The sequence below is a fragment of the Periplaneta americana genome, chromosome 6 (assembly GCF_040183065.1).
Source record: "Periplaneta americana isolate PAMFEO1 chromosome 6, P.americana_PAMFEO1_priV1, whole genome shotgun sequence".
Classification (NCBI taxonomy): domain Eukaryota; kingdom Metazoa; phylum Arthropoda; class Insecta; order Blattodea; family Blattidae; genus Periplaneta; species Periplaneta americana.
The window spans coordinates 114,896,166-114,908,539 of record NC_091122.1 but is presented as its reverse complement, the minus strand read 5'-3'; the positions used below and the strand labels follow the sequence as shown (position 1 = coordinate 114,908,539).

The following is a 12,374-nucleotide window of genomic DNA, read 5'->3' as shown; positions in this document are numbered from 1 at the left end:
AACTGCCAACATCAAATGAGGTTTGAAATAAAGAATTGAGATTTTTTATCCTTTCAGCCTTAGTAACGCGTTTCGCTTTCAATTTTTTTTAATTAACGATATTAAAATGTTCTATTATCGAGTTCACAAATTCTTGAAATACCCGGTATATAAATTGAACTATAAGTCATGTCATTATCTTCAGGAGGTCTATCTTTGAGATATCACAAACATGAAATTTTAATATAATTTTATTTTTTTTTTTCTTACGTTTAGACTAAATTCCCAGTATCATCAGTCAATTTAAAGTAGCAGTGAATTATGACGATAAATAACTTAACGAATCTTAGTTTTATCTCTTAAATCTGTAGAAATGTTAATGTTATGTTATGTTTTATTTAACGACGCTCGCAACTGCCGAGGTTATATCAGCGTCGCCGATGTGCCGGAATTTTGTCCCGCAAGACAGTAAGTCTACTGACATGAGACTGTCGCATTTAAGCACACGTAAATGTCATCAACCTGGCCCGGGATCGAACTCGCAACGTCGGGCATAGAAGGCCAGCGATATACCAACTCCGCCAACCAGGCCGACTTAAATTTGTAGATCTCTGATCCATTCATTCATAGTGTTCTGCCCAAGGGTAAGTTTTTCACTGCAAACCCAGCATTATCCAGTCTTTCCTATTTTCTGTGTTCCTCTGTGTCTCCTCATATATCTTAATGTCGTCTATCATCTGATATCTTCTTCTGTCCCGAACTCTCCTCCCGTTCACCATTCCTTCCAGTGCATCCTTCAATAAGCAGATTCTTCTCAACCAGTGACCCAGCCAATTCCTTTTCCTCTTTCTGATCAGTTTCAGTATTATCTTTCTTCATCCACTCTTTCCAACACAGCTTCGTTTCTTACTTTGTCTGTCCATTTCACACGCTCCATTCTTCTCCATATCCACATTTCAAATACTTTTATTCGCTTCTCTTCACTTTGTCGTGATATCTGTATTTCTGAACCATATAATGCAACACTCCACACAAAGCACTTCACTAGTCTCTTCCTTAGTTCTTTTTCCAGAGGTCCTCAGAAGATGCACCTTTTTGTATTAAAAGCTTCCTTTTGTCTTCTTGGCAGCAGCTCATGTTATTGGTTATAGTACACCCCAAGTATTTGAAACTGTCCACTTGCTATACTGCCTCATTTATAATTCGCAAGTTTATCTTCTTTACTGTGTTTCCTATGACCATTGTCTTCGTCTTGTTGGCATTTATCTTCATTCCATACTGCTCACAGCTGTCATTTAGCTCCAGTAGCATATCCCTTAGTATCATCTCTTCTTCTACTAACAACGCCATATCATCAGCAAATCTTACACACTTTATTCTTCTTCCTCCTACTATCACTCCTGCCATGTTCTGAAAACAGTTCTTCACTAAATCCTCCAAGTAGATATTGAACAGGGTAGGTGATAAAGGACATCCTTGTCGTGCTCCTCTCTCTTTTTCACTTCCTTCTGACATTTCTTCTCCTATCCTGACTTTGACTCGTTTCATATAACTGAACAGTCTCCTCTCTTTTCATCAGGATCTCCATCATTTTATTCCAATCCACTCTGACAAACGCCTTTAGTAAGTCCACAAATACTATATATAATTACTTCTTTATTCTTCTCTAGTATCCTTCGCCGATTGTTCGTAGCAGTCTAAATTTTCGTTCCTCAAAGAAATTTTAAATTGTACGAAACCGTGACAACGCTGTAACAAGTTATTGCCTGAAGTCAACAGACACTCGGTTACGTTTGTCACATCGATGGAGGAGAGCACAAGCAATGTGAACATAAACAATTGCTCTTAAAGACATCTCTGGAAATTTACTTTCTCTGATCTAAGTTTACAGGTAAATTACCTTAAGAATTGAAGTGGGAGGTAACTATTTCTAATAAGTTGAAGTAAAATACTCTTGCGGCTTCTCTCCACACGTTTACAATAGAAAATCATTTGTGTTTTTTCTTACGATATTAAAAACAATTTATGTACTGTACATGGCAATGTCTTCTCACTCCCCTATTCAATACACGTCCGGTGAAGGGTTGTTCACAGGAACACGAAAGGGCTATTCAAAAAGAAAGAGCAGATTTCAAGTACTTATTTCTTCCAAACTACAAAAGATAGAAACACAATTCCAACGTTCCTGGACAGACGAAAGTTTAAATTTTGAACAATCCGGGTAGAAGTTCCAATCACGGCCGCATTGGCGCTGTTGCTTGTCATGCGAGGCCTCATTGGTGCTGTTGATTGCAGTGTTAAGGCCAATGTCAGGCATGGGGGGGGGATAAAACACGGTCTTTTACGTAACCCCATAAGGAGTGAGTCTGGAGTTCTGGGAGGCCACCGGCGATGAAGTTGATCTTCTCGTCCTCCTCTTTCAATCCAACGTCCTGGAATGGTGTCATTCAGGTAACGTCGGACGTGGTTAGAGAAATGAGGCGGGGCGTGACGATGAAGTCATCTGAATCATATTCAAGTTGAGGAAATAACCAGTTTTGAAGCATGTCCAGATAGGTTATTTCTGTCACAGTTTTCTCCATGAAGAAGAAAGGTCCATAAACTTTGTTTACAGATATGGCACAGAAGACGTTGATCTTCGGTGAATCTCTTTCATGTTCAAGAACTGACTGTACGAATACGCTCGACATTTTCATTCGATGTGCGTGGACGTCCCGTGCTTTTCTGTTTGCAGATGCAACCATATTCTACGAATTTTCGATGTCACTGGTAAATCTGCTTATGACGAGGCGGTTGTTTATTAAACTGACGGCGAAAAGCTCGTTGAACTTCAATAATGGACTCTAGTTTTGCTAATTGCAGCACACAAAATGCTTTTTCCTGTTGTGTCGCCATTTTACTACAGAAAATCAACAGCGCCAATGCGGCCGTGATTGGAACTTCTATCCGGACTGCTCAAAATTTAAACTTTCGTCTGTCCAGGAACGTTGGAATTGTGTTTCTATCTTTTGCAGTTTGGAAGAAATAAATATTTGAAATCTGCTCCTTCTTTTTGAGTAGCCCTGTGCATTCGTCCACTGATTAAAAAGTAACACGATGGCACAATTCATGTGCTTAAAATTGCAGGTTTAAAAAAACTACTCAAAACACAGAAAAATGGTATTCGAATTTTTCTTCACTAAATAAATCATCTACCAAAATGAATGACATGGCTTACGGTTCACCCGGTATATGGGAGCAAAGTATTTAGGTTAAACACACGTAGCGGAATCCGATACCCTCCGAACACACAGTCTTGGAGCAAGTAACCGGCCTGTAATCCTCTCCGTGTTTAAGTTTGTCCTTTGCGGGAATCGATAATCGAGAACAGGTATACATGGCGCGCTGTCAACAGCCTTGTGTCCGGTGCCAGCGTTTTAACGAGCAGATTACACGTACAAGGATCTGGTTCCAAGTAATTGTCGACAATTCCTATACAATCCGCTCCTCTTTCTTCATGAATTCTCATTCTCTGTTAGGGCATATTCTAACTCCATTTTTATGTTATCCATGTGCTAGCTCAATGCTGGAACGCAGGCTAATCATTCAGCGAACCCTAGTTCGATCCCCGAGGTTGAATTGAATTGGATGTATTGGAGGAGACATTACGACCCAGCACTGCGATCTTTCAAGGTCTGTTGCACTAATCATCAAGCTAGACGCATTCCCAAACCCACACCGGCTGACTACACTAAGGTTCACTGCGATTCCATGTTTCGACCAGGCAACCCCTCTCGTCCCTAGGCCAACCCACTCCATGCGTCGCCAGCAGGTGTTCAGGGAATGCTATGAAATGATGACGAAATGAAGAAATGTTGACGAAATGATGTAAATGACTAATATGGGGAAACGGAAGAACCCCGAAAAAAACCTTAACTGCGACCTTGTCCGCCACAAGTGTCACTATGGATTTTTAAATTAAAAGTCCCAAACATGACCGGGATTCGAACCCGGACCGTCTGCGTGATAGGCTGGAAATCTGACTACTAAGCCGCCGCAGGGGATTCCATGAATCAAAGGATGAGGGCTTTCTCAAGTTTCTTCCGTTTCTTTTAGCATTATAAATATTTCATTTCACAGACATTCTCCATTTCAACATACTCTTCACTTTATTTTGCAACATTTCAAGTTATAAAAAAACTGACAGTTGCTTAGCTTTACCAAGCTGTCTTTGTTTACACAGAATTACGAGTGGGTGCGATCATCTGTCGACAAGTGTAAGTTATAGCTTTACTATGCTGTATATCTTTACGTAGAACTACGTCGACAGGTCAGATAGCTTTCCTATGCTGCATATCTTTACGTAGAACTACGTATGAGTGCGATCACCTGTCGACAGGAGTTATAGCTTTACTATACTGCATATCTTTACGTAGAAATACGTGTGGCTGCGATCACCTGTTGACAGATGCATAGCTTTACTATGCTGCATATCTTTACGTAGAACTACGTGTGAATGCGATCGCCTGTCGACACGTGCATAGCTTAACTATGCAGCATTTCTTTGACGTGTGGGGTATGATCACCTATTGACAGGTAAATAGCTTTATTATGTTGCATATCTTTACGTAGAACTACGTATGGGTGCGATCACCTGTCGACAGGTGCATAACTGTACTATGTTGCATATCTTTACGTAAACATGTGTGTGGGTATAATGAGCTGTCGACAGGTGCATAGAGTTACTATGCTGCATATCTTTACGTAGAAGAGGTTGTTAACGAACAGCGCATGGAATAATGAGAAAGGCATACAGGAAGAATAAAGATAAATTCAAGGAGAACAAAGGGAATATAAAAATAACAAGGCAGGTTTGAAATTTTTATGAGACAGTCAATTCCAAAGTTACCTCCTAATCCCATATTTAGTAGAGAATTTGAATTGAATTGAATTGAATTGAATTGAATTGAATTTACGGGAGAGGGCCACTATGGCCCAGCACTGCGACTTGTTACGGTCTATTGCACTGACTCTCAAGCTAGACACATTCCTAAACTCACACCGGCTGACTACACTAAGGTTTGCTGCTTACCCAGGTGTCAAGCAGGCAACCCCCTTCATCCCTAGGCCAGTTCCCTCCGTGCGTCGCCAGCCGGCGATCGGGGAATGCTATGGAATGATAACGAAATGGTGACGGAATTATATAAATGCCTAATATGCGGAAAAACGAGAGAACACCGATAAAACCCCCAATTGCAACCTTGTCCGACACAAGTGTCACTATGGAATTTTCAATGAAAAATCCCAGACCTGACCGGGACTCGAACCCGGGCCGCCTGCGTAACAGGTCAGAGATCTGACCACTCAACCGCCGCAGAGGTTTTAGTAGAGAGAAGTACGTAGGCTAGTTCTATATCAAAAGTTTAATTTACAAGGAAGATGTGCGAGCTCTGGTGATGCCTAATGAACTGGATCTGTCAATTATTGCCTGTCTGCGCAAAGTTCACGACTGTGCTACCAGCGGAACGGGAGCGGTCGATACACACTACGCTACCTGTTGGCGGATCAACATATTTATTTTAGTTGGTTATTTAACGACGCTGTATCAACTACTAGGTTATTTAGCGTCTATGAAATTGGTGATAGCGAGATGATGTTTGGCGAGATGAGGCCGAGGATTCGCCATAGATTACCTTGCATTCACATTACGGTTGAGGAAAACCTCGGAAAAAACCCAACCAGGTAATCAGCCCAAGCGGGGATCGAACCCGCGCCCGAACGCAACTTCAGACCTGCATGCAAGCCCCTTAACCGACTGAGCCACGCCGGTGGCTGGATCAACGTAGTATTTCTAGCACTGAACATAATATCAATAGAGAACCACCTGAATGGTCTCCTGCTGGCGTTAGTGGAGCTGTCTGTGTTAACTAGTAACTGTATCTGCAGCATTCTAGGACTGAAAAACCTCCCGTAGAATTAGGCCATTATTGTTCCTAATCGTAAGGATTATACGTTTTCCTTGGCCTTTTAAGAACCGGACCCAGGGCGAACTCTTGCACTTATGCTTTCTTTATCCCATTGTGCACTCTATGCACCCTATTTATTCGAAAAATTTCCAAATGCGTTACATGGTCTGGATAACATTTGTGAATCCTGTGCTGACAGGTGGACCAACCTGCCTCAGCTCTGAAAGAACCGCAAATTTTATCACGACCTGTGCCAGGAATCGAACCTGGATGGAAGTCCAACGCGCTAGCCTTTGAGCCACAGACGCGGCGGGTTATACACTTTTAATGGATGTAGCTATATTTAGTATCTATTTGAGGAAGGACATTCATCCGGCTCCGGTGTACACTTACACCAGCACATAATCCCATATTTGGCTTTGCTGCACATGCGAGCGTGTGCCTAATGCCATCTAAAATTATCTCGTATCACCGCTTTATGTTACACATAAAATGTTAAATTATCCATGCGTACATCCAACAATAACGTGGTCACGACAATAAACTAGAATAGACAAAATTGTTAAGAAAATTTGGACAGAATGTCATTCATTATCAAGGATTCCAAAGTCAACTCTAAATGAGGAAGTATGCGAAATACTAGGAGTTGGAGTGGGAAGGACTATACTGAGGATGTTTCTGCCAATGTTATAGATACCACCTCGCTTAGACTCGGCAAATATAAACCGAACATAAGGCCTCTTACCTGTTTTTAACGAATTCGGTTATTTTAGTTTATATGCTTCACTTTTACGTATTGTTGGATGCCTATGAAGTAGGGCGAAGTTTGTAATATCCCCTCTCATGTTCGAACATTGCCTGTCACTAGTAGCAACTAAATATCAAAAACAAAAGGAAGAGAAATTTGTGACGATACCGAAAGAAATGGGACCGAAAACTAAACAGGCCAAAGAGCCTAATCATTGAAGGGAAAAAAGCGGATGAATAGGACGGATGAAAGTCCTGCGTGTAGGCAGTACAGACTGTTTCATTACGTACACAGTTCTTAGGAGGTAGGAGTGAGATATTCTATTCTACTTATTTATTCCTACAGGTAAATTTCAAGGCCGCAGAAATTGCAGAGAAAGCTCAGAATGTCCCTAACGTTCACCTGCAAAGGATGAGGGCTTCCTAGAATTTCTTTCGTTTCTTTTAGCATTACAAATATTTCATTTCACAAACATTCTCCATTTCAACTTACTCTTCACTTTATTTTGCATCATTTCAAACTATGAAAAAAATTGACAGTTGCTTAGCTTTACCAAGCTGTCTTTGTTTACACAGAATTACGAATGTGTGCGATCAGAGAGATGCCAACTTGATTAGAACGACCATTCCTCGGATGCTTGCGAATCTTTCAGCACCTCCGATCTTGTCCGTCACTAGTAAACTATCACTCCAATATGTGCGGGGGATACAATTAAATTTCTTTGAATGATGAGCCTGCGCAATGAATTGCATTATCGGCATCTTGTTTCAGATTTTGAAAATTATTAGTTCTTCATTTAACGTCGCCTTTTTTCTCCGCTAGAAACTCAGTCTCCATCTTTTACATGAGTTGTTAGAGCTATTCTTCTAGGTACCTATTTAGTTAGTGGTGTTTATCAAGGTATTACATTGTATTCTGTGAACGGCATCCAAAACTATAGGCCTACTGAAATACCGACAACAACAGTTTATTCTGTGTTATACACAGAAGTGTATAAACAAGACAAGTAACTCTATTTGCGAATTTGGCTGACAATTCAGTTCATGTGAAAGGATTTAAAGCACGCTTGACGTCACGGACTATACAAACAGTTTGTTAAGACTGTGCAGTCACCCTGTAAAATTGAAACTTCCACTCTTGTTTGCGATTCTATTCTACTGTTGTTCCTTCCTTCCGCCTGTTTAGTCGCTGCCTTACTTTTTTATCTTTATTTCTCGCTCTTCCTTTATTTTATTCTTTGTTGTATTTTCTCTTTAAGGCGTCATTCATTATTCCTTCATTTCTTTTTTTTAATTTCTTACATGTCTTAATATAAATATGTGTAGGCCCTACTTGTCGTGGTTTTTTCTACTCCTGTTATGATCTACCGTCAGCACATTTTGTTTGAAGGGGAGGGCTTTTTTGAACATGTCATTAGACGGACATTTGACAGAACTCTGGTGACATGGTGTCAGCATTACGTCGGCCTCTATCCAAGAAATACTGGAAAGCTGCCTGTCAGTACTCAAAACACATTAACAACAAAAAAAAATCATATTTTCTGTGGTCTCGAAGGAATTTCAAATCTGAACCCTTTAGCTTTGTGTACACCGTGACTGGATTAGTATGAATATCTAGACTTGATAGAACATTGTTCATTTCCTCACATTTCGTTATTGTTTATTTCCTTCTTTCAGTACTAATAGAGTATTTTAGCTTATAACAATAATGTACTAATAAAAAATCGCAATGTAAATACCTGTACTGTACTGTTATTGCTAAGAAATTGTTTCATTTAAAACACACACACGTCTTAACACATCCATCTATGCAGTATACTGTTAAACCTATGGTTGTTTTTCTTTTATGTTTTCATCTTAACGTCCTTTCTTTCTTTTTTCCCCCTCCCCTGTATACTGTGTCCCGTAGAATCACTACCACAAAGAAATCTGAATATCTCCTAAACTAATAGTGACAGAATAACCGGACTTAGATTTTATGTTAGAAAAACTCACCAAGTTTCAATAGATCTCCACATGTGCGCCTCTGGTGGCCCGAACAGTATCAAGACGGTATTCTGTCTCCCTCCACTTATTCCGCAGCACTAGGTGTGACGGAAGCACAAGCGTCTACTATCCGCCTTCGGATGTCAGCCAGGTCCTGTACTGAAGTTCGATAAACAATGCTTTTTACATATTCCCAAAGAAAGAAATCTAAGCGGGTCAAATCTGGTGACCTTGGAGGCCATTCAATGGGACCGGATCTTCCGATCCACTTGTTTGAAAATTGTGTGTTCAGGTAGTCTCGAAATTGACTGGCGTAATGTGGAGAGGCTCCATTTTGCTGGAACAAGAACTCATCCGGTATTTGCGGGACTGCATAGTTCTCCAGCATAGGCCTATCTAGTATGTTGTCCCTGTCGCTGTGCTTTCAGCAAAGAAGAAAGGTCCGATCACAGTATCACAAGTCAAAGCACACCACACGTTAACTTTGGGGCTATCACGTTCATATTCCATTACGACACGTGGGTTTTCTTCTCTCCATATTCTACAGTGATGGCGGTGTACTTTACCACACGTGTGAAAGGTTGCTTCGTCTGAGAATGCAACGTGGTTGAGGAATCCATTGTCATCATCAATGCGGGATAACACTGCATTAGCGAACTGGGTTTATCATTTCGCTGCAGCTTTTGCACAAGTTAGATTTTGTATGCTCTAAGTCGCAATCTTTTACAGACAATGTTGTGATTAATCGACTTCGGAATACCCAGCTCTGAACTGGCCCGTCGAATTGAATTCCATGGGCTGCGCTGAAATGCTTGCCTAACATCTTCAACTTTAGCTGCGGACACTACTTTCTTGCCGCTTCCCTTCTTCCTTAACACAGAGCCTGTTTCCAACAACTGATTATACCATTTCACAATGGTATGACGCTCTGGAGCATTTGCACCATATTCCTGTCTAAATCGTCTTTGCACTACAATTGGAAACTTCAATTTGGTAACCAATAACATTTCACTTTCTGCTATACCGTGAATTCCGCCATTTTAACTCTATGGGTTGTCATACCCCGCGCATGCGCACTAGAGTCATAATTTTCATTGTTACCAAACTTGGAGAGTTTCTGCATAAGACAAGATGAGAAACATATTTCTAAATTCACTGAATAACGAGATATTTATATTTCTTTGTGTTAGTGATTCTACGGGACACAGTATATATGAGCTCTGGCTAAGTAAGCAAACGCGCTTATAGATCGGAACAATTTGGAAAATATGTCATAAGGATGGACAGAACACGCATCACAAAACAAATCCTACAGCATGAATATCAAAGCGCCTGTATTACGGCTTATGTTACAAGCAATACAAATCCAAGAAGGTTCATGTTTTGGCAAGTTAAAGTGCAATCATCGCTCTTAAGGAAATGTTGTGCGGGTTGAGAGCACGCAGTGCAGGCGTTTTGTCATCCCTGTCGTACAGTATGCCTCTCGTGGAAGAAGATCCATTGGTCGCCCGTTCCAATGTCCAAAGCCCACTCTTTTCTCTTGTTTCACTATCCTTCTTGAAAGTGTCTACTTACCATACTTTCCATAGAGCCCAAGATTTCCACAAGCCGACTTCTTTTCGGTCCTACCTTTTTCCTTCTCTCCTGTACTACCCAGATCAATTCCTTTTTCTCGCGTCTAGATAGACTTCAGGATCTTCTTAAAACGTCAATTTCTATTGTTTCAATTTTATTTTTAATTATATTTGGGATTTGCCTAACTTTTGAAGCGTAAGTCGAAATGTATTTTATTATTGTATGAAATATTTGAAGCTTCTTATTTTTAGTTACATGTCTGCTCCGAAGTATATAAATTAAATCATTTATTGCTTTGTGGGACTGAGTTATTCGTTCTTCTATTTCTCTGTTATGTGTACCATCATTCACAATATTGAATTCCAAATATTTCAATTCAGGTACCGGTTTCATTAATTTTCCATAATTTTTTTTAATGTTAGGCCTACTTGGTCTATTATCCATACATAGATATTCTGTTTTATGTATATTTATTTCTCAGTCCCATTTAAAATATTATTCCTTTAATTTACTTGCCGTATATTCAGTGTCATCCTGTTCTTTGGCAATAATTACTTGATCATAAATGAATGATGTCTGTTGGAGGGTTGCCAATTCAGCCATTTTGTAACCAATTATACCTTTATTGATATTCCGCTGCAGATATATTGATAATGCAGGATTTTAACAACTTTCTATATTAGGTTAACTGCAAAGTGAGGAGAATATAATATAATCGTATTATTTAAGGGTACGTCCATTCCTTGACATTTCCTTTTCCAATTTGTAACAACTGCTTCAACATAGGTATTAAATAATATAGGGGACAGTCTACATCTTACATTAAACCTTTACTTGTTTGGAATCCTGGAGATATTTTATTCCCAACTTTGACTTTTATATAGCGTACAACCACTATACAGTATTTTTATTGCATTTATTAAAGTTATATTATTTTTAAATCATGCAACGCACTAAAAAGTTTCTAAGCTGATACGGTGGCATATGCTTTCTTCAGATCCACAAATAATTGACGCCTTTCTTTTATTTTTTTCTTTAACGTTCAGGACAACTTTCATTTCTTAACATTTCTGTGAATTTCTTTTGTTTCACCTCTTTTGCTTGTTTCGTACATCCTTCCTCTTTGTGTCTTTTCTTTCTTTCTTCTTTCTTTCTTTCTTTCTTTCTCTCTTTCCTTTATAAATCCATTCTTCTTATAACTTTATTTCTTTATTAATTCTTTTTATTTATAAATTTATTTTCTTTTACTTTTTTATTTTTACTCGGTTATTTATTAACTAGTTTGTTTGGCGTCATTATTGCTGATACCCAAAATGGACCAAGAAATCACTTGACATTCGCCTAACAGTTGGGAAAAACTCGGAAAAACCAAACCCGACAGTCAGCTCAAGCGCAAATGAAACCCACGTCCGAACTGAGCTCTGGTTAAGTGAGCAAACGCGCGTACCATCTGAGCTACGCAGGTGGCTTTCTGATTTTTTCTTTTCTTTTTTTTTTCTTTCTTTTTGATGCTTATTTATGTTTATAACGACGGCATTTCATGTCAAGTGCACTGACATAGTGTCGGTACATGTGATTCACTGCGTAGCGTCTGCAAGGTCGATTGATGCTACTTGCCATAGTTTTAAGCAGCGGTGACCAAAACTCGAGCGGCTGTGATTACGCGAGAGACAGTCTAAGAAGTAAGGAGACAGAGGAGAGGTACATGGCATGAAAACTACAACCAGTGGTGGTTCGTGCACTAACATTGAGTTGTTCATCAACCCCGCGAACAAAAATCGCAAGCTTTGATGCATCAGTAATGTCATTATTGTCATCAAGAACCAATTAAAAATATATACAAACTTTCTTTTTTTTTTTAAATATTCCTCATGAACAAATCAGAAATTTCGCGAATTCTCTTCTGGATATTTAGTCGAGAAATGAGCAGTTTTTCAAAATTAATTAACAACTTTCATTGGACAAATTATTTCAGCCATCTTGATCATTATGCTTTTATAAAACTCTCCTTCGTTGGAAGGCTTAAGAGAACGAGCTATTTTGTTCGCCTGTAGATAGCTGGCTTCCTTAGATTCATTTATGTCATCTTCCTCTTCATGACGATGATTTAAAGCTGATTTCAGTTCTTGGAGTTTAATAGCT

At 39.5% G+C, this 12,374-nt stretch overlaps 1 protein-coding gene across 1 annotated transcript in view; it reads left to right on the top strand.

Annotated features, from left to right (window-relative positions):
* The window catches only part of LOC138701652 (uncharacterized), a 447,714-nt gene that overhangs the window by 416,570 nt on the left and 18,770 nt on the right, over nt 1-12,374 (top strand). The window lies entirely within an intron of this gene.